This window comes from Phyllobates terribilis, unplaced genomic scaffold (genome assembly GCF_046119375.1).
Source record: "Phyllobates terribilis strain yellow unplaced genomic scaffold, ASM4611937v1 Scaffold_12__6_contigs__length_324123572, whole genome shotgun sequence".
Classification (NCBI taxonomy): domain Eukaryota; kingdom Metazoa; phylum Chordata; class Amphibia; order Anura; family Dendrobatidae; genus Phyllobates; species Phyllobates terribilis.
In genome coordinates this window covers 161,706,173-161,729,451 of record NW_027362772.1, presented here as the reverse complement: position 1 = coordinate 161,729,451, position 23,279 = coordinate 161,706,173, and positions in this window count along the sequence as shown.

The window sequence follows — 23,279 nt, the reverse complement described above, 5'->3', positions numbered from 1 at the left end:
AGGAACTGCCGCACTTCCTTGATAGTGGAGGGTCTTGGCCAGTCCTTGATTACGGTGACTTTTTCAGGGTCTGGCGCTACACCTTCGGCGCTACCACATGACCTAGGTACTGCACCTTGGGCTTCAACAGGTGGCATTTGGACGGCTTTACCTTCAGGCCAAAACCAGATAGGGCTTCAAACACCTCGGCCAGGTGCTCCAGGTGGTCTTCATATGTCTTCGAGTAGACAATTACGTTGTCCAGGTACAGCAGGACAGTTTCGAAGTTCTTGTGTCCTAGGCAGCACTCCATTAACTGCTGGAAGGTTCCTGGGGCGTTGCAGAGCCCGAATGGCATGCAGTTGAACTCGCTGAGGCCCATTGGTGTTGTAAACGCGGTCTTTTCTTTGTCCGCCTCTGCCACAGGAACCTGCCAGTACCCACTGTTGAGATCCAAAGTGGAGAAATAGTTAGCTGATTTCAATGCTGCTAATGATTCCTCAATTCTTGGTAATGGGTAGGCATCCTTATGTGTAATGCGGTTAATCTGCCTGTAATCAACACACATCCTCATTGTACCATCCTTCTAAAGAGAACTAATGGAGCTGCCCAGGGGCTACAACTATCTCTGATCACCCCAGCCTCCTTCATCTCCCGTAACATTCCTTTGGCACATTGATAGTGAGCTGTGGGTACAGGCCGGTACCTCTCTTTAATGGGCGGATGATCTCCCGTGGGGATATGATGTTGGACCCCTTTTACCTGCCCAAAGTCTAGTGGGTGTTTGCTGAAGACTCGTTCATACTCTTGGACCACCCGGTATACTCCATGCTTTTGGTGCAAAGGGGTGGAGTCAGTGCCTACTTGTAGCTTCTGACACCAATCCTCCATCTGCCCCTTGGAACCGTTATCCTCCGTTGGTTTAGATGGAGGCAAGGGTTCCACTGCCTTTATTGCATTGTTAACATTGTTGACAGTGAACAGCTTAGCAAGGGTAGCATACCGGGGTAAATGGACCTCTTTCTCCCCACAATTCAGGATGCGTATCAGTACTCTCCCCTTGCGGACATCGACTACCCCCCCTGGCTGACAAGATGGTGGGCCTACTGTCAAAGTACACGGGTTCTACCAGGGCCTGATAATCTTGACCCCTGAGAGCAATTGCTGCCCGACACCATATTAACATTTCGCTGATAGGGGGCATTGCAATGGGGAATGGATCACTCATCCTGACACTGCCAGTTTCCCCTCCAGACAGCTCTACCTGTTGTCTTTTCATCAGGGCTCTGATCTCCTTCTGCAGAACTCGCTGCTGACTGGAACTGGCAGTCTCTGCGACCTGTTGCAACAAAGCAATAATTTCTCCAAGATATTTTCTATCACATTGGTGCCTAAGGTTATCATGGGATGACTTTCTCGGCGATCAATATCAACAATAATCATTCCTTGTGATGGCAATTCTATTTTGCCAACTTTTATGATCACCTTTTTATACCCCACCTGAGGCAAGGGCTGACCATTGCTGGCATAGATACTAAGATGTTCATCTGGACGGCGGGTAATGTCTGAATCAGTCCAGTACTGCTTATAAAGGATATATGGCATCGTTGTCACCTTGGACCCAGTGTCCAGCAACGCGTTCATTGGGATGCCATCAAGCACGACAGGTAGGACCGGCTGTCCTCCTACGTACTTGTCTCGCCGGCTTTGTGGGCCTGGTCGTCTTAGTCCTGGGGGTTGGCCCTCTGCCCCAGGTGTTGCTCGTTTAAATCGCAGAATCTCTACCTAGTGTCCCGCCTTTTGACAGCGGTGGCAGATGGGTTGTCCGTCCTGGTCGTAGCGATCGCTGTTCCTCCCTCTGATCGGTGGAATTCTTCTCTGTCATCATCACGGGATGTCATCTGGACTGGAAGCCAGCTGGATCTTTTCCTTTGGAGACACTTGCATGGCCTGCACGGTCTTGGTTAACGCAGTCACACTTTTGGTCAGCTCATGGACCTGAAGGCGCAGGTCTGCGGACGGATCATTTTCTAGAGTCTGCGCATCATCTTCCACAGGTTCTGGGGAAAAGCACACCACCTCCTGGTGGTATGTGGGAGGGCTACTGTGGGGCCATGCATACAATGTGGGAGGGCTGCTGTGGGGTCATGCATAGAATGTGGGAGGGCTGCTGTGGGGCCATGCATAGAATGTGGGAGGGCTACTGTGGGGCCATGCATAGAATGTGGGAGGGCTGCTGTGGAGCCATACATACAATGTGGGAGAGCTACTGTGGGGCCATGCATACAATGTGGGAGGGCTGCTATGGGGCCATGCATACAATGTGGGAGGGCTACTTTGGGGCTATGCATATGTGGCACCCCTGCAGGTCCAGTTGCTACAGAGGTACTGCATCTCACCCAGAGGTGTGGTACCCCACTCTCAGGTAAGGAGGGAGTACTACCCGGGACCCACACACCTACTGGATGTACACTACACAACTCCAGACCAGCAGATGGGGCAAGATGCACTTGTTCACTGCTGAGCCCTGTGCCTGGCTGGAAGCGGGGAAATGTGGCGCCCCTGAAGGTTCAGTCGCCACAGAGGTACTGCACCTCACCCAGAGGTGTGGCATCTCCTTCTCTCAGGTAAGGATGGAGTACTGCCCGGGACCCCAACACCTGCACTGGAAGGGCATTATGCACTTCTTTTGCTGCCCCGTCCCTGGCTGGAGTGGGGGGAACCAGAGTGAGGGGGAACTAAGTAGTGGGTGTGGGTGGAGGACGCAGACCAGGGGAGCACTTGAAGAGTAGGTGTATATAAAGGGGGGCCATCTTAGGGAGAGAGGTCAGTCAGAGAGTCAGAAACTGAGGACGAAGGGAGCAGAGGCTCTTCAGGAGCTCTGCTCGGGAGGCATGCTCGGCCTGTCATGCCCAAGGCTGAGAGAGAAGTAGGAGCAAGGGAAGAAGGTTCCAGGAATTGAAGGGATCCCAGGGGGTATGGTGAGTGCAGGATGGCACCCGTACGCCCAAATCTGTCAGGCGTCAGAGGGATCAGGCCACAAGAAGGGAACCGGTCCGTGGACTAGCCGAGTTACTTTAGGTCTCAGCTAGAAAACCAGAGGCTTCTGCACTTCCAAGGTGCAGTTGCCACAAACCGCACCTAAGCCGCCGAAAAGGGCACCAAGCAAGGTCCGGGAACTCCAAGTTGCCCAGAGGGACCTCAAGGTACCTGATCTTTGTGTGGCGGGGCGCAGGGCAGGAGGAAGAGACCCAGCGCGGGAAGTCGGCTAAGAAAGGAACATACAGAGAGGGGTCCCGTTAAGTGCTCTTGAGATACTCGAGGGAGTGCTGAACCCCGGCCTGGTAAACGCAGCGCGACGTGGGAGACTGTCACCTGTATGGTGCCACTTGAAGAACCTAAATAACTGTGAGTAAACTCGGATGACTGCACCCCAATGTTTCTATCAGTTATTTCGACCACGTTACCGCTCCTGCACTATAATGCCCAGCATCACCATCTGCACCTACACTGTCCTGGAGCTGTGCTCCGCCTGTGGAGAACCGCACCAACCCAGCTGCCCTAGCATCTGCTCCAGAGGTCTGCAGCAGCGCAGGTACCCATTACCGGGAACCACAGGTGGCGTCATGAGACAAAACTGTTATTCATCCCTTCGAGTAACAAACCCCTTTTAAAGAGTGACCCCAGGGTACGGGCCCGGGACCCGACTGCCGTGACCTCCCAAGAAGGTAAAGACCCGGGTACCGAGTCCCCCATATCCCCTGGGCAAGTCAGAACAAAGAGAGGGGGAACCATGTAGAGGGTGTGGGTGGAGGAAGTAGTCAGTGAAGCACAGACAGAAAGACTATAAGAAGAAGGGGAACCATCTAGAAGAAGACAGTTCAGAGGAGAGACAGTTCGGAGTGGGAGCTCCGGAGGAGTTCCGCTCAGGAGAGCAAGGAAGGAGAGAGAGGAGTCGGGCCTAGTAAGAGAGGCCCAGGAGGAGAGTGAGAGAAGACGGGAGCAGAGGGAAAGGCTCCAGAGACAGAAGGGATCCCAGGGGCACGGTGAGTGCAGGAAGCCATCCGTGAGCCCGAATTCACACTGACGTGGAGGGATCAGGCCGCAGAAGGGGACCGGCCCCAGACTAGTGGAGAACAACCAGGCTCAGCTAGCCAACCGGAGACTGCAGCATTTTCAAGGTGTAGCAACCAAAACCCACAATTATATTGCTGAAAAGGTGGCCACATAGGATCCAGGGGATTGCAAGTCGCCCGACAAGGCCCGAGGCCACTGGCTAGGAACACTGATTGTGAGGCGCAGGGCAGGAGGGTGAGAGCCAGCGCAGTGAGACGACCATGAACGGTACATAGAACGGGGTCCCGTCCAAGTGCTCCTGAAATACCTGAGAGTTTGCTGGATCACTACCCCGGAGGACACGGGATGATGTGGGCGGTTGCACACCAGTGATTATAACTTGGAGGAACTTAAGAACTGTGAGTAAAACCTGAAGATTGCACCCCACTTTGTCGTTGAATAATTGCTGCGCCATCACCTGCATTACACTGCACCAACAATACCTACCACATAAAATGTCCATCTACTGCCCTGGAGCTAAGCTCTGCCTGTGGAGAGCTGAACCAACTCTGCTGTGTCACCATCAGCTCCAGAGGATCTGCACCGCAGCGGCGGCCCCATATAGCTGCATACCACAGGTGGCGTCATAAACATTATCTCTAAAAACTTTATTCTCCTTTTACCTTCCCTTTTTCAATTATTTGACCGCCCGGGGCCACGGACCGGGTCACCGCCACCGTGACATTCCCAGCACCGACCGGCCCGGCTACCGAGTACCCCACAGCCCTAGGGGGCGCGTCAACTTGGCGTCACGAACAGGATCGAACCAACCCATTACACCTGGTCCTTTGTGCCACAAAGACTGTGTATAACTGTATAAACCGCAGCCATTTCTGTAGCACATGTGGAGTTAATGATATGTGGGGTGTCCTCGGAAATGGTGCCAAAATAGGCCCCTCCCACTTGCATAGACTGTACCAGAGTAGCCTGTCACTCAGGCTGAAAGGTGCCAGCCTTCCCCTTTGCATCAGACTGAGGGGGGAGATTGTCACCTCCCCCTGCAGAGGCCTGTGTGATCCCACCTATCCATCTGCTGCAGCTGTGTGCTGTGTGATCCCAGCTGCTGCAGCTCTGTGAATACAACACAAGTGTGAGAAGCTGTGCAGCAAGAGTGTGGCTGTACAGTTACCAGCAGAGCAGTCTCGGTGACCGGCTGTGCAAGGAGCGATGACATAAGCATCCGGAGCAGTGAGTCCTACCCCAGCAAGGGTGAACTAGGGGGGAAGAAAGATGCCCACCTTAGGCGAAGCTCCAACAGCGGGTGCTGCCGCAGCCCTCATATTGCCACTGTCTATGCCATATATCCCAGGAGCGGACTGGTTACCACAATACTCAGGGAAGTCGCATACCCTTAGTGATTTCAAAAAGAAACTGCGTAGCCTGTTTGACTTTTATCCCTTGGCTGAAGTGTTGAAGGTCAGCATTCTAATCGGTCAGCTAGCCGGTGTCGCTGACCCTGGCTGTCCACAAGCGGCTTCTGCACCGGCTGCAGCTAAGTACCCAGGAGACAGAGTCACTTACACCCGTCACCATGGAGAATGGGGGTGGTACTGTGTCACCCAGGGGGAATATAGGGGACTCGGTACCCGGGCCTTTTACCTTGTTTAGGAGGTCACGGCAGTCGGCTCCCGGGCCCGTACTCTGGGTCTCTCTTTAAAAAGGGGTTTTAGTGTACAGTTTGTCTCGTGACGCCACCTGTGGTTTCCGGTAATGGTTACCGGCGCTGCTACAGACCTCCGGGGGGTGATGGAATGGCAGCTGGGATTTTTCTGCTCCCCACAGGCGGAGCTGGCTCCCGGGGCAGTGTAGGTGCAAATGGTGGTGATGCTGGGGCTTGCAGTGCAGGAGAGATGGCGCAGCAGGAGTAACTGACAGAGACAGGGGATTCACTTCAGTACCTTTACTGGTGCGGATGTCAGGTACGGTCCAGGGTACTCGGTAGGAAGGGTGCACTTCAGGACTTCTCCCCAATGAGCGGGTATAAGGCCTCCTGGTCCGTGTCTCCCTCTCTCTAAGCTCCTGGCCAACCGGCAACTGGGTCTAGCTTCTGTGTCGTGCTGTCCCTTCTCCTGTCGCTTGGTAGTAGGACCTTTTTCTGGCAACCACTATCCCTGGACGCTGGGGCCTTCATGGTTCCTAGTCCTGTCAAGGGGTTAGCTTCAGGTCGACCAGGGACTTGTAGTCCTCCTGGTATGCCGGTGATCCCTACTGCGTATAAAGGAGGCGCGGACCTGGTGTCCGGTTTGTGTCTTGGGGTGAGCCTATGATGCTCCTCTGCCCCCTCAACTCCTCTCTCCTCTCCTCCTTGCCTCCGGCCACACTCGGGGCCCTCAAATCAGCAGCAGACGTGCTGCGTCTTCACTGCTCTCAGTGGCAGCACACTCTCTGAACAACTAACTGCCTAACTCCACCCTCTAGTATATCCCTATCCGGGCTCCCTCTGGTGGTATGAGGTGGAAGGGTGGAGGTGTTTGTTTGTAATGAGGGCCTCTTGTGGAGAAGTCCATCGATGCACCCTTTTGGGTCCTGTGGTACCTGTGAACAGCAGGGTGCCACATTCCCCCCTAGTACAATTCAGTACTCCTGGACTGAAGCATTTTGTAACTGGTTACAACAATATTTATAATAATAATAACAATAATAATAATTAAGTTACAGTAAGTCCCGTAACCCGGTGTCCATTTCACCGATGAAAGTGCAAAATGAGTAACATGAGGGACCCGCCTGAAAACCCTCAACGTAGGCCCTGGGCGTGGCTACAGGGCATAAGTGATCCAGGTGTTGGACCACGTCTTCGGCCACGCCAAACGGGTTTTTGTTCAGTGGTCTTTTTAAGGGGGCACTTTTGATGAGTGCAACTATTTACAAGGACAGTTTTTGGCTGCTCACAGTCCTCGGCCTACAAGTCTCTGTACCCTGACGGGTAACTACAGGCACACATTAATTTCAGTTTACACAATAAACAATAGGCAATACCCAACTGGGTAACTATTTATAATGTAGGCACTTTGTGCTTATTCCCTACACCTGGCAGGGGTTTGTCCTTGTGTGCTGCGTGTGGACCTTCGTAGCACTGGGGTGATACTGGTGTCTGTGCATGCACTCTCTGCTAACCTATCTGGTGTACGTGCTGGTAGATTATAAAACTGCCTCAATCTCTCTATGGGACTGGCAAGTGCACTGATTACTGGGCCTTCAGGCTTTGCCTCAACGGGTGATCCTCCTCTGACTGAGCACTCTTCCTGTTCCTGAGCAGGTTCTTCTAGAGCGCTCGCAGGTTCTTCTTGTGGTTGATAGAAGTGTATTACTGGTATAATAACTGCTCCATCAAGTTGAGGCCAGTCAAGGTGGAGCATCCTTGACAGGGCATCTGCATTGGTGTTCTTGTGACCTGCCCGGTACTTGATTGTGAATTGATAATTCGACAACCTGGCCACCCAACGATGGTCCATGGCTCCCAACCTGGCTGTCTCCAGGTGTGTCAAGGGATTATTGTCGGTAAAGGCTGTGAATTTAGTTGAGGCTAGGTAATGCTTGAATCTTTCAGTGATAGCCCAAACCAAGGCCAGGAACTCCAGCTTGAAGGAACTGTAATTCTCCGGGTTCCTCTCACTAGGACGAAGCTTCCTACTGGCATACGCAATTACCCTTTCTCTGCCATTTTGCTTCTGGGACAACACAGCTCCCAGTCCCTCGTTGCTGGCGTCCGTGTACAACAGGAAAGGCTGGCTGTAGTCAAGGTAAGCCAGGATTTCTTCACCGGTTAGGACTTCCTTCATTGATGCAAAGGACTCAGTCTGCTCTTTGCCCCACTGGAACGGGGGACTTTTTCCTCTTTTGGACTGTCCTACCAGGAGATCTTGTAGAGGTGCTGCCTTTTTGGTATAGTCCTTTATGAACCTCCTGTAGTACCCGACCAGTCCCAGGAATTGCCGTACTTCTTTGATGTTTCTTGGTTCAGGCCACTTCTGGATGGCAGTGACCTTCTCCGGGTCTGGTGCTACTCCCTCTGAGGTGACTACGTGTCCCAGGTACTGAACCTTTTGTTTGAGCAGGTGGCACTTAGAAGGTTTTAGATTCATCCCATACTGGGACAATGCTTCAAATACCTCCGCCAGGTGGTTCAGATGGTCTTCATACGTCCTCGAGTACACGATAACGTCATCCAGGTATAGTAGTGTGACGCCCAGCTGCGCATGGTATCACAGATCCTGGAAGAGTGTATTGATGGATTCCTCCACAAGAGGCCCCCATAACCATTCACACATCTTCACCTTCCACCTCAGACCAGCCGAGGGAGCCCGTTAGGGATAGATAAATAGGGAAGGTGGAGCCAGGCAGCAGTCAGTCAGAGTTAGTCTATTCTGGTTTAGCAGTGAGTCCAGTACAGTCTGAGAAGAGTTACCTCAGAGGACAAAAGCCTGTTCCAGCTCCTGCAATTGCTATCCTGCAGTGGAGCTTATCCAGACCAAGACTCAGTGTAGCTCAGAGAGTTGAGCTTTAGGTGTGCCGGCGCCATAAGATCGGTGAAGCGCGGCAAGCTGCCGTTAGTGTGTATAGCCTAGTGAGGGCCCGAGTGGGCCGAAGGCAAGTGGAGAGTTAGTACGTAGGGGGCAGAGGAGCTTAACTAACTCACTCCGAAGCAGTTACCGGACACCGGGTCCGAAGTTTACCGGGAACTCTATGACCCAGTAAGGCATAACCGGAATGCCTGGAGAACTACAAGTCCCAGGATCGCTAAAGTGCTGATACGTAACAGAGCCAGGAGACACATAGGCCCCATAAGCTGGGAGCGTGTACTCCAAGAAAAGGCCCTACCACAAGGTCAGCCAGCGCAGGACAGAGACAAAGTTAGGCCTAGCTCCAGGCAGGTCAGAAACTTACTACACAGAGGCAAGAAACAGGAGTCCCTAAACCCGCTCATTGGGGAGGATCCTGACATGCACCCTTCACCTTACATTGCTCCGGGACGTGCCTGAATTTCCATCAGTAAAAGGTACTGAAGTGACTATCGTGTCTGTCCCTGTTCTTGCTCTTACCCGGCTGGGTCTCGCCTGTCCGGCATTCTCCCTTCATACGCTGCCCTGAGGCCTAGCTCCATCTGTGGGGAGCGATACCATCTAAGCTGCCTCATCACCGGCCTCAGTGGACTGCCGCAGCGCTGGTGAATCTCACCGGAAACCACAGGTGGCATCACGAACTTTTATAAACTTAACAAATTATCAATCCCTTTTAAAGAGAGATCCCAGGGTACGGGCCCGGGAACCGACCACCGCGACATCCCTAAAGGCCAGGCTGAAGGCCCGGGTACCGAGTCATCCCCATCCCCTGGGCTAGTCAGTAGCACTGTCTCAAGTTCCGGTGTCCCAAGCAACACTCCATCAACCTCTGGAACATTCCGGGTGCGTTGCAGAGTCCATACAGCATGCTGTTGAATTCGCACAGTCCCATCGGGGTGGTGAATGCTGTCTTCTCCCAGTCTTCCTCAGCAACAGAGACTTGCCAGTACCCGCTAGTGAGTGTTAGAACCCTCCTGTTAGTTTTTTCTATCTTATGTTTTGCGGTCACGTGACCATCTGCCTATATATTCCAGGTCCACCCTTCTGGCTTTTCTGGACTTCAGTGTTGTTTGACTGTCTCTCTAGCCAGGTGCTTCGGTGCCTATCTCTGTCTAGTTCGCTTGGTCCTCTGGGACCTCTAGTACGTTTGTCTTTTGTGCTCTGCATCTACTTCTGTTTAGGAGGTGTCCCATTTTTGTCTCAGTCCTTAGTTCTTTTAGGGACCCCTCCCTTAACTCTATAGGTCTTCGTTCAGACTAGCCGAGGACTAAGGCGGGTCTGTTCACAAGTAACAGGCAGCCCGCTACATCGTAGGGATTCAGCTTAGTCTTACTGTAGGGACAGCTTTCCCCTATCTTTCCTTAGTTCATGTTGCAGATCATAACAGTAAGTCCAGCCCAAAAAAAACTAAAAGGAAAGAAATTCGGGGATCAGTATGGTTTCCGTCCAGGAGTTGGCTCAACGCCTGCAGGGATTGTCTCTGGAGGTGGACGAGCTTCAGCAACATGTGAGTAGCTGTCCTGGAGCGCATTTTGTTGAACCCAAGGTAGGACTGCCTAATTTTTTTTATGGTAAACAGCAAGATTTTTTTTCCTTTAAAAATGCTTTTTTCTTATATTTTCGTTTGAGACCAAGATCCTCTGGTAATGAATCACAGCGCATTGGTTTTATTATGTCACTTTTGCGCAAAGAACCACAGGGTTGGACCTTTTCTCTCCAGCCTAATGATCCGTGTTTAAGTTCTGTTGAAGAATTTTTTTCTGCTATGGGGCTATTATATGACGATCCTGATCGAATCTCATCTGCTGAATAAGAACTTAGACTTTTGAATCAGGGGTCAGATGATGGGCTTCAGAAGTTAAATGGAATGATTCTGCGCTAAGATGTTTATTTCTTGCTGGTCTGAGTGAAAGAGTTAAGGATTTGCTAATTGCATTCCCTGCACCTGAGACTCTGCAGGAAGCTATGCAGTTAGCTGTTCATGTGGAGAGGAGACTGAGGTCCAGGCTTAATGATGTAAAAACTCCTGTAACTTCAGGTCCTAGTTCCCAAAAAATCTGCTCTGACAGCGGAGAACCAATGGAGGTTGGGGCGATGTCACTCCGCTCTCAGGAAAGAGATCGGAGATTCGCCGAGGGTTTGTGTCTTTATTGTGGTAAAGATGATCATTTGATTAAGTATTGTGAGCGTCGTTTAAGTAAAGAAAAAAAAAGGTCAGTTACGCCCGTATAGCTTGTTTACGCTCTGCAGGAGTGTTTCTTTCTGGGAGTACTACTCTGCAAGGAGATTTGATTGAATTTCAGGTATTTGTGGATTGTGGTTCAACACTTAATGTGATTGATAAAGGGTTTTTTGAAAACCTTAAATTGAAATCCAAACCTTTGTCATCACCTATTTCTGTGGTTGCAATTGATAACACTCCTTTGAAATGTGTTACTCACAAGACTGCTGCATTTCCTCTCACTATCAATGGAGATCACCAAGAAATTTTGGACTTGGTTGTTTTGAATAATTTGCCCTCTCCAGTTGTTCTAGGATTGCCTTGGTTATTGCTTCACAATCCTTTATTGGACTGGTCTACTAATGTGATTAAGTCTTGGAGTCCGAAGTGCTATGATAAATGTTGTAATGGTCGCATTGCAGCTGTGGAAAAGGGGGAATTACCTGTACCTATTCAAGATTTTTGGAGGTTTTTTTCGGAGGAGGAGTCGCAGGTTTTACCTCCTCATAGGGATTATGATTGCGCCATTGAGTTTGTTCCGGGTGCTACTCTTCCCAAGAGTCGCTTGTTTAATCTGACTATCCCTGAAAGAAAGGCCTTGGAGGAATACATACAGACTAGCCTGGCTGCTGGTCACGTTAGACCTTCTAAGTCGCCTGTGGCAGTTGGATTCTTCTTTGTTAAAAAAAAGGACAGCGGTTTACGTTCATGTCTGGATTTTCGTGAAATTAATAAGATTACCGTACGCAATTCCTACCCATTGCCGTTAATTCCTGACTTGTTTAACCAGTTAGTGGGGGCCAAGTGGTTCTCCAAAATTGATCTCCGGGGGGCATACAATTTGTTACGTGTGAAGGAGGGTGATGAATGGAAAACTGCTTTTAACACTCCGGTAGGTCACTTTGAGAGTCTGGTGATGCCTTTTGGTCTTACCAATGCACCTGCATTTTTTCAGAACCTTATTAATGACATCCTGAGACCTTTGATTGGTAAGAATGTGGTTGTGCATTTGGATGACATTTTGATTTATTCACCAGATCTCGAGTCCCATTGGCAGAGTGTATGTGAAGTTTTGCAGTTATTGAGTGATAATTCACTCTTTGCTAAGCTGGAGAAATGTGAATTTGCTGTGCAGAAAATTAGTTTTTTGGGCTACATTGTCTCCAGCGAGGGCTTTGAGATGGACCCTGTGAAAGTTCAGGCTGTGCAGGAATGGCCTAGGCCTATTGGTTTGAAATCAATACAGAGATTTTTGGGGTTTGCCAATTATTACAGGAAATTCATTAACAATTTTTCTGTAATTGTTAAACCTCTAACCGATCTCACCAGGAAAGGTGCGAATACGGCCCAGTGGACTACTGAGGCCATTGAAGCGTTTGAGTATCTCAAAGAGAGGTTCAGTTCTGCCCCTATCCTTATGCAGCCTGATGAGACCAAACCTTTTTTGGGCGAGGTCGATGCTTCATCAGTGGGGGTCGGAGCAGTTTTGTTTCAAGAGAACAAGGGTGGAGAACATCCTTGTGCCTGTTTTTCGAAAAAAAGTTCGGAAACCGAACTGAATTATGATGTTGGAAATCGGGAGATGCTGGCTATTAAACTTGCGTTTGAACACTGGTGTCATTGTTTGGAAGGCGCTAGATTTCCTATTCAGGTTTTCACAGATCATAAGAATTTGATCTATTTGGATGCTGCCAAGTGTTTGAATGCCCGTCAAGCTAGGTGGGCCCTTTTTTTTTCTCGGTTTCATTTTTCTGTTACCTATATCCCTGGTACTAAGAAAGTTAAAGCCGATGCTTTATCTCGCAGCTTCTCTCCTACGGTCAGTGCCGAGGAGGAGGAGAGCATTTTGCAGAAAAGAGTTGTGGTGGCGGCTTTGGACTCCGTTTTGGAGAATGGGATTCTGAATGCTCAAGATGATGCTCCATCTAACACTCCCCATGGGAGGTTGTTCGTGCCTAGAGCCTTTAGGAGAGATTTGTTTGTGGAGTGTCATGAGTCTTGGTTGGCAGGTCATCCAGGAGTTTCGGAGACTAAGAGACTTATCAGTCACAGTTTTTGGTGGCCTGTATGGCAGAAGGAAGTCATCAAGTGGGTGCGTCAGTGTACTGTGTGTGCTAGGTCAAAGGCTTCACATACTCCTGCTGCGGGGTTGCTTTGCCCTCTGGAGGTTCCTAGTGCGCCTTGGACGCATCTCACTGTGGATTTTATTACTGATCTTCCTGTGTCTGAGGGTTTTACTGTCATCTGGGTGGTCGTGGACCGTTTTAGTAAGATGTGTCATTTGGTTCAATTCATTAAGTTGCCCTGCGCCAAGACACTCGCTAAGGCGTTTGTTAAGGAGATTGTCAAGCTCCATGGCGTTCCCACGGATATTGTTTCTGATAGAGGACCTCAGTTTGTGGCTCGCTTTTGGCGTGCTTTTTGTGACAGGTTGGGAGTCCATTTGCCATTTTCGTCTGGTTATCATCCTGAGTCTAATGGACAGACTGAAAGAAAGAATCAGGATGTTGAACAGTTTTTGCGTTGTTTTGTGGCGGACAATCAAGAGATGTGGTCGGAGTTTCTGCCTCTCACAGAATTTGCTCTTAACAATCATACATCCTCCTCTGCTGGGTGTTCTCCTTTTTTTTGTTGTACTGGGAGACATCCGTCTTTTGGTTCGTTCTCCAAATTGGAGTCGGCGGTGCCGGAGGAGGAGAATTTTTCCGGTGATTTGGAGAGAGTTTGGACTAATGTACATTGTAACCTTCAAGAGGCTAACAAAAAGTCCAAGAAGTATTTTGACAGGAAATGTAAAGAGGTTTTGTTTACTGTGGGTGACATGGTTTGGTTGTCCTCGAAGAACCTGCGGTTGAGGATTCCCTCTAAAAAACTGGGTCCTAAGTTTGTGGGTCCATTTAAAGTGCTTCAGGTTGTTAACCAGTCTGCTGTTAGGTTGGATGTCCCCACTTCCTGGAAGATTAATCCTGTGTTTCATGTTTCCTTGTTGAAAAAGGCTGACGTATCTGATAGGGACGTCACTGTCACAGTTCCTCCTGTGGTGGGAGACGGCGAATATGAAATTTTGCGTATCTTGAATTCTAGATGGCATAGAGTGAGATTATAGTATCTTGTCTCCTGGAAGGGTTTCGGTCCCGAAGACAACTCCTGGGTTTGGACGGATGATGTCTCTGCTCCTAGGCTTGTTAAAGCTTTCCACAGGAGGTTTCCGGATAGGCCTGGGCCTGGAGAATCCGGAGGATCCTCATAAAAGAGGGGGTACTGTTAGAACCCTCCTATTAGTTTTTTCTATCTTGTGTTTTGCGGTCACGTGACCATCTGCCTATATATTCCAGCTCCGCCCTTCTGGCTTTGCTGGACTTCAGTGTTGTTTGACTTTCTCTCTAGCCAGGTGCTTCGGTGCCTATCTCTGTCTAGTTCGCTTGGTCCTCTGGGACCTCTAGTACGTTTTGTCTGTTTGTCTTTTGTGCTCTGCATCTACTTCTGTTTAGGAGGTGTCCCATTTTTGTCTCAGTCCTTAGTTCTTTTAGGGACCCCTCCCTTAACTCTATAGGTCTTCGTTCAGACTAGATGAGGACTAAGGCGGGTCTGTTCACAAGGAACAGGCAGCCTGATACATCGTAGGGATTCAGCTTAGTCTTACTGTAGGGACAGCTTTCCCCTATCTTTCCTTAGTTCATGTTGCAGATCATAACAGTGAGATCCAATGTAGAGAAGTAATTGGCAGATTTTAGTGCAGCCAGGGATTCCTCTATACTGGGCAAAGGGTATGCATCTTTATGTGTTATTCGATTAATTTGTCTATAATCTACACACATCCTCATGCTACCATCCTTCTTCCTGACCAGGACCAGGGGAGCTGCCCAGGGGCTACAGCTATCCCTTACTACCCCCGCCTTTTTCATGTCATGCAACATTTCCTTGGCTTTTTGGTAATGTGCTGGTGGTATGGGTCTGTAACGCTCCTTAATGGGTGGATGGTTACCTGTGGGTATGTGGTGTTGTACCCCTTTAACCCTTCCAAAATCAAGTGGGTGTTTACTAAACACCTGTTCATATTCCTGAACCACTCTGTAAACACCGTGTTTCTGATTAACAGGGGTGGCGTCAGTCCCAACATGAAGCTGTTGACACCATTCCTCCGGCTGAGCTTCGGAGTCATTGTCCTCCACTGTATCTGGTGGGGTCAAGGATTCCACTGTGTGTATGGCATCATTATTCACAGTATACAGTCTGGCAACAGTGGCGTATCGTGGCAATTTAACTTCTTCCTCCCCACAATTTAGGAGACGTACGGGTACCCTCCCATTGCGTACATCAACTACCCCTCTAGCAGTTAGGAGTGTAGGTCTATGCTCTGAGCTAGTGGGCTCCACTACCGCCTGATAGTTCTGTCCCTTGAGACCTATTGCTGCCCTACACCAAATCAGCATTTCACTCATTGGGGGAATCACAATGGGTATCGGGTCTGTCACCCGTACATTACCAATCTCACCACCTGTTAGCTTTACCTGTTACTGGTACAGGAGGGCTCGAATTTCTTTCTGGAGCACCTTCCTCTGCCCTGGTTTGGAAGTGTCAGCAGTCTGTTGGAGTAAAAACAACACTTCTCCCAAACAGTTACCAACAATATTTGTACCAAGTATCATATACGGATTGGTATCACCAGGATTAGATTCTATGATAATTAGTCCTTGGTCCTTTAGTTCCACTCTCTCCACCTTCACTGTCACATCCTTAACCCCTACTAAGTTAAGAGGAAGGCTGTTAGAGGCATACACAGAGAGATTTGGGGCTGGCGGGTGGAGTTCATCTATGGACCAGTACCTTTTGTAGAGGACATCAGGTATGATGGTTACCTGTCAGCCGGTGTCCAGTAATGCAGGTGTTGCTATGCCTTCCAGCACGATGGACAGGAAAAGCCTTCCTCCTACGAACCGGTCGTACCAGCTTGATGGGCCTGGTTGGTCTACCCCTGGGTGTCGGCCCTCAGCCCCAGGGTTTGCCCGTTTAAAGGACAGTTCCGCGCAGTGTGGCCTGCCTTGTGGCAACGGTAGCAGATGAAGTCTCCTGGAGGGCGACGTTGGTCATTGGTCCTCCCACGGGGTGGCGTTGTCCTCCTTCGGGGTGGCGTTGTCGTCCTCCTTCTCATCCAGGGGACATCCTCAGGACTGTCGGCGAGTAGGATCCTTCCTTTCGGCTCGGATTCCGTCTGTAGCTGCAGGGTGCTCAGGACAGTGGTCAGGGTTTTACTTAGCTGACGCACTTCAGAGCGCAGACTGTCCAGCTCGCTAGGGGGCACTATTTGCAATTTTGTTTCTGCCGTTAATGAAGGAGCAGTGGGCGCTGCGGGCACTGGGGTGGCCCCACCCTGGTAACGCTGGATAGCAGTATCTGTTGGTTCCAGGGGCTGCAGACCCTTAATAGCCATGTCCTTCAGGGCGTCAAAGGTGGCATTTGGATGATCTAAGGCCCACCACCGTACGGTTCTGCTCTCCTCTTGGGACCTCAACCCCCGGATGAACTGTTCTGTCAGCATTTTGTCCTCACCATGTATGCTGGCTGGACTAACCTGTTTCAGGGCCCGCAAGGCTTCCTGTAAGCGCCAAGCGTAGTCCCAGATGCTGTCCTCAGGCTTCTGGGTACAGTGATAGAACCTCATCCGAAGATCTGTCTCAGTGCAGTTTTCAAAGACAGTTTGCAGTCTCTTAAAAATAATGGATACTGATTCCTGGTCTGCGGCTGGCCAGGTTTCAACTTCCCGCTCAGCGGCACCAGTCAATTGTCCCAGCACAACAGCAGCTCTCTGCTTACCAGTCATTGCATACATGTCCAGTACACCGCATATTTTCCTTTTGAATCCAGACAGGGTGTCTGGTTTGCCGTCATACTGGGGAAGCCATTTCGCTCCAGGGATATACAGAAGGGCCATGGGTATCAACGGAGTCATGACCCCTGCTGGTGGGGCGGCCGCTCCGGCCTGAGCAGCGCCGGGCACGAGTTGAGCATCGAGAGCATTAACCGGTGCTCCGGTGTCTTGCTGGTCATCGGCCATGGTTGCGCCCCCCTAGTAAACCGTAGCCTACCTCCTGTTTCTTTAATCGGGCAGGCCGCATCTCCGCAGACGACGGTCTCCTTCCAGGACCTGACGCTTCCTGGTGCTGCGTCAGAGAGCGAGGTGGGGCTTGAGCTTCACGCGCTTCCAGCAGTCACGCCTCTCCGATACCCACGGTTACGCCCCTCTGCTTCCTGCGCGGCGACGCGGTAATGGCGGCGATGTTCACCACAGTGAAAACACAGTTCAATTACGGCACACAGTACCCGGTGGCAACGGGCACGAAATCCTGTTTGTGACTCCAGGAAAGAGAAATGTGTCACCCAGGGGGAATATAAGGGACTCGGTACCCGGGCCTTTTACCTTGTTTAGGAGGTCCGTACTCTGGGTCTCTCTTTAAAAAGGGGTTTTATTGTACAGTTTGTCTCGTGACGCCACCTATTGTTTCCGGTAATGGTTACCGGCGCTGCTACAGACCTACGTGGGGTGATGGGATGGCAGCTGGGATGTTTCTGCTCCCCACAGGCGGAGCGGGCCCCCGGGGAAGTGTAGGTGCAAATGGTGGTGATGCTGGGGCTTGCAGTGCAGGAGAGATGGCGCAGCTGGAGTAACAGACAGAGACAGGGGATTCACTTCAGTACCTTTATTGGTGCGGATGTCAGGTAAGGTCCAGGGTACTCGGTTGGAAGGGTGCACTTCAGGAATTCTCCCCAGTGAGCGGGTATAAGGCCTCCTGGTCCGTGTCTCCCTCTCTCTAAGCTCCTGGCCAGCCTGCAACTGGGCCTAGCTTCTGTGTCGTGCTGTTCTTTCACCTGTCGCTTGGTAGTAGGACCTTTTTCTGGCAACCACTATCCCTGGACACCGGGGCCTTCGTGGTTCCTAGTCCTGTCAAGGGTTTAGCTTCAGGTCGACTAGGGACTTGTTGTCCTCCTGGTATGCCGGTGATCCTTACTGGGTATAAAGGACCCTGTAGGCGCGGACCCGGTGTCCGGTTTGTGTCTTGGGGTGAGCCTATGATGCTCCTCTGCCCCCTCAACTCCTCTCTCCTCTCCTCCTTGCCTCCGGCCACACTCGGGGCCCTCAAATCAGCATCAGACGTGCTGCGTCTTCACTGCTCTCAGTGGCAGCACACTCTCTGAACAACTAACTGCCTAACTCCACCCTCCAGTATATATATCCCTATCCGGGCTCCCTTTGGTGGTATGAGGTGGAAGGGTGGAGGTGTTTGTTTGTAATGAGGGCCTCTTGTGGAGTAGTCCATCTATGCACCCTTTTGGGTCCTGTGGTACCTGTGAACAGCAAGGTGCCACAGTACGCCTTACATGTTCGTATGGTGGTAGAGGAGGAGAAAGTACACCTGCCATCTGAAGCTGATGACTCGGCTGGGCCATCCAGTGGTGGACAAATGTTTCCCCGGAGGGAACATCACTACTAAGTTGAATAGAAAAAAAATCTGAAACTGTATATAGTTACCCGGAAGGGTATTGATATAATCTAGGTGTGAAAAGTTTTGTTCATTTTGTGTGTACTCCGTTAAGAAAAGAACATTATGGTTGTGGACAGTGAACAGTCAGAACTTTTATTGTATAAATTTAGCACTTCTTAAGGTGCTTCTTGTTTGTTTTATAGACCACTGAATAAAAACCGTTTGGTGTGACCGAAGACTTGGTCCAATGAGTGGATTAGCTATGCCCTGCAGCCACGCCCAGGGCCTACGTTGGGGGTTTGTTGTGGACGGATCCCCCCACATTGCACTTACACTAGTGAGATGGACACCCTGATAAAGATCTCACTACAGCTTATTGAACTTACTCGAAAAAGTGATAGAATGTTTTATGTTTGATAAAATGTTATTAATGTTTTATATGCCTGGCAGTTATAAGTAATGTTCAAGAAAAAGTGCCTCCCATAAAGGAAAGAAAAGTTATCTGTTTACTGTTTTACCTGTAAAAGCATTTTAAAATATGCATGTCTTAAATTTCTGTTTACTCTGTTCCAGCCCATGGACGTGCTGTGATTAACGGGGAGGTGGGGAATGTGGCGCCCCTGTGGGTCCAGTTGCCACAGAGGTACTGCATCTCACCCAGAGGTGTGGTACCCCACTGTCAGGTAAGGAGGGAGTACTACCCGGGACCCACACACCTACTGGATGTACACTACACCACTCCAGACCAGCAGACAGGGCAAGATGCACTTGTCCACTGCTGAGCCCTGTCCCTGGCTGGAAGGGGGGAACCAAGAGAGGGGGAACCATGTAGTGGGTGTGGGTGGAGGAAGTAGTCAGTGGAGCACAGACAGAAAGAGTATAAGAAGAAGGGGAACCATCTAGAAGCAGACAGTTCAGAGGAGAGGCAGTTGGGAGTGGGAGCTCAGGAGAGCAAGGAAGGAGAGAGAGGATTCGGGCCTAGTAAGAGAGGCCCAGGAGGAGAGTGAGAGAAGACGGGAGCAGAGGGAAAGGCTCCAGAGACAGAAGGGATCCCAGGGGCACGGTAAGTGCAGGAAGCCACCCGTGCGCCCGAATTCACACTGACGTGGAGGGATCAGGCGGCAGAAGGGGACCGGCCCCAGACTAGTGGAGAACAACCAGGCTCAGCTAGCCAACTGGAGGCTGCAGCATTTTCAAGGTGTTGCAGCCAAAACTCACAATTATATCGCTGAAAAGGTGGCCACATAGGGTCCAGGAGATTGCAAGTCGCCCGACAAGGCCCGAGGCCACTGGCTTGGGACACTGATTGTGAGGCGCATGGCAGGAGGGTGAGAGCCAGTGCAGTGAGACGACCAGGAACGGTACATAGAACGGGGTCCCGTCCAAGTGCTCCTGAAATACCTGAGAGTTTGCTGGATCACTACCCTGGAGGACACAGGACGACGTGGGCGGTTGCACACTGGGGACTGTAACTTGGAGGAACTTAAGAACTGTGAGTGAAACCTGAAGATTGCACCCCACTGTGTCCTTGAATAATTGCTACGCCATCACCTGCACTACACTGCACCAACAACATCTACCTCATCTACTGCCCTGGAGCTAAGCTCTGCCTGTGGAGAGCTGAACCAACTCTGCTGCGTCACCATCAGCTCCAGAGGATCTGCACCGCAGCGGCGGCCCCATATAGCTGCATACCACAGGTGGCGTCACGAACATTATCTCTAAAAACTTTATTCCCCTTTTACTTTCCCTTTTTCAATTATTTGACCGCCCGGGGCCATGGACCGGGTCACCGCCACCATGACATCCCCAGCACTGACCGGCCCGGCTACCGAGTACCCCATGGCTCCAGGGGGCGCGTCACATACAATGTGGGAGGGCTACTTTGGGGCCATGCATACACTGTGGGAGGGCTACTGTGGGGCCATGCATACAATGTGGGAGGGCTACTGGGAGCCATGCATAGAATGTGGGAGGGCTACTGTGGGACATGCATACAATGTGGGAGGGCTACTGTGGGGCCATGAATACAATGTGGGAGGGCTACTGTGGGGCCATGCATACAATGTGGGAGGGCTACTGTGGGGCCATGAATACAATGTGGGAAGGCTACTTTGGGGACATGTATACAATTTGGGAGGGCTACTGTGGGGACATGCATACAATGTGGGAGGGCTACTTTGGGGCCATGCATACAATGTGGGAGGGCTACTGTGGGGTCATGAATACAATGTGGGAGGGCTACTGTGAGGCCATGCATACAGTGTGGGAGGGCTACTGTGGGGATATTCATACAATGAGAGAGGGCTACTGTGGGGCCATGAATACAATGTGGGAGGGCTACTGTGGGGCCATGCATACAATATGGGAGGGCTATTTTGGGGCCATACATACAATATGGGAGGGCTACTGAGGGGCCATGCATAGAATGTGGGAGGGCTGCTGTGGGGCCATGCATATGACGCGCCCCCTGGGCCGTGGGGTACCCGGAGCCGGGCCGGTAGATGCTGGGGGTTGTAGTCGCTGTGGCGGTGACCCGGTCCGTGACCCAGGGCGGTCAATCCAAGGGTAATTTATGTATAGGTTTATAATGTCCGACTACGTCACCTGTGGAGTGCGGCTAATGAGGCCGCCGCTGCGGAACAGTCCTCTGAAGCTGATGGTTTGGCAGCAAGGGTGGTATAACTCCCCACAGGAAGAGTGTAGCTTCAGGGCAGTGTGTGTGGATGATGGTGGTTGTGCAGGGTGTCGCGGTGCAGAAATAACCACAGAGTTCGTGCAGTGCAGTCCAGGGTCTTTACTGATGACACTTTAGACATGCCTGGACTGGAGTACTGGCTAGTGATAAGAGTCCGGTCAGCCTTGAAACAAGCGTAGAGTCCTACTTGCCAGGTGGAGTTGTAGGCCTGCCGTTCTCACTATACTCTTTGGCTTCCCTGCTTGTAGCTGTGTTGTAGCCCACGTCCCTGAGTATAACGTGCGGTGCTCACCCGTATGGCTGGTAGCGCGGGCCTTGTGGATGCTTCGCTCCCTCGTGGCGGTGCTGGTCCCTCTGTGCTGCTGAGCCTCCAGGCGTCTGATGGGGGCCAGGAGACCTGCAATTTCCTGCCCTGCGGTATCTGCTGCTGGGCTTGAATGGTCCCACAGCCTCGGACTCCGGTGTCCGGATCTTTGTGTGCTCCAGCTAGGACGAGCTATCTCCAGCTCCAGTCCCTAGCTCCTCTCTCCTCGATGTCCTAAACTCAACTCCTTGCACTGGACTAAACTAACCCCGCCTCCAGATCCAGTTGCCAACGGGAGGGTCCTCCCCTTGCTGGTCTAAAGCCAGGAAATGTTGCATGTACTATGTTCCTGACCAGGAAACCCCTGCTTGCCTCCAGACATGGCATTACCTCTTTTGAGGGAAGCAATACCACTGTGGCAACCAGACCCTTGGGGTGCCACATTCCCCCCTAGTTAATTTCAGTACTCCGGGACTGAACATATTTTTCAAAAGTAACAACAACATTAACAATAGCAGGCACATTAGAATATTTACAAACAATACAGTCCTTGATAGGTTACGTTATAATCTGCAACCATGTGTCCATTCCACTGTGCAAGGTGTAATTTGAGGGACCCGTCTAAAACCCTCCACGGAGGACCTGGGGTGGCTGCAGGGCATAGATGATCCAGGTGTTGGACCACGTCTTCGGCCACCTCCAACGGGTTTTTGTTCAGTGGTCTTTCAATAAGGGGCACTTTAACAAGTGCAACTATTTACAAGGGAAAGTTCTTTGGTTATTCACCGTCCATAACCTAAAAGTCTTTGGATCCCTTTCGGGTAACTGGAAAAACACACATTTCAATACTATTACACTTTAAACTTTGCATTTTAAATTCTCCAACGGGCAGGGGGCTGACCTCTTGTACTTCTGGTGGATCTACGGAGTACACTATCTGTCACTGCTCTACCCTGGTCCCTTGTGTCTACCCCTGGTGTGGTGGGTTCAGTGTGAACTGCATTACTAGTATTTTGAGGTGACACTGGTAGGTTGGGCAACTTCCAACGGATTCTTTGGCTTACTGTGGGTACGACAGGTTTACTATTAGCAGAGGGTAGATTCTCCTGGTCTGCTGTTGATGAAACTTCTGCCTCTGGGGCCAACTGTTCTTCCAACTCTTCTGGGACTTCTGCAGCTTCCTGAGGGGCTGGTTGGAGAAAGGTAAGGACTGGCACAACAATTGCATTGTTCACTTGTGTCCACGACCGGGGAAATTCTCCAAGTACTGTTTTGACCATTTCTTCCACTTCCTCTGTGGGTTGAGGGCTATCCTGGTCTTCTTTAGTGTGTTGTAATTGCTCGGGACATTTCTTCAAGTGGTCTCTTGAAACCGTTGCTGATGTTTCTCCTCCATCCTTACTAATGAGGCACACCTTGGTGTTGTCATGACTCGAGGGTAGGATGGTGTATGGCTCTACTTCCCACTGATCATCCAATTTGTGGAGTCGCCTCTTTCTCTTAAGGACCTGTTCTCCAGGTGACAATGGAACAGCAGGTGCGTGTTGATTGTAAGTCTTCTCTTGTCTTTGTCTTGCTTGGGACAGACTTCTTTCAACACTCTCCTGCACTTTGTGGTATTGTTGTTGCCGCTCAGTATCCCAATCTGCATCTGGGGAGGCCGTCTCTGGCGTTAGGACTCCCATGTACAGGTCAATGGGCAGCTTACCAGGTCTTGCTCTCATCAGGTAAGCAGGTGTGTAGTTGGTAGAGTTTACTGGGATATGGTTGTATAGGTCCACCAGATCTGGCAACTTTTCTGGCCACAGACTGCGTTCTTCCAGGGGCAACGTCTTCAACAGGTCTATCACCACCTGGTTCATCTTCTCACACAACCCGTTGGTCTGGAGGTGATAAGGCGTTGTCCTGATTTTCTTGCAGC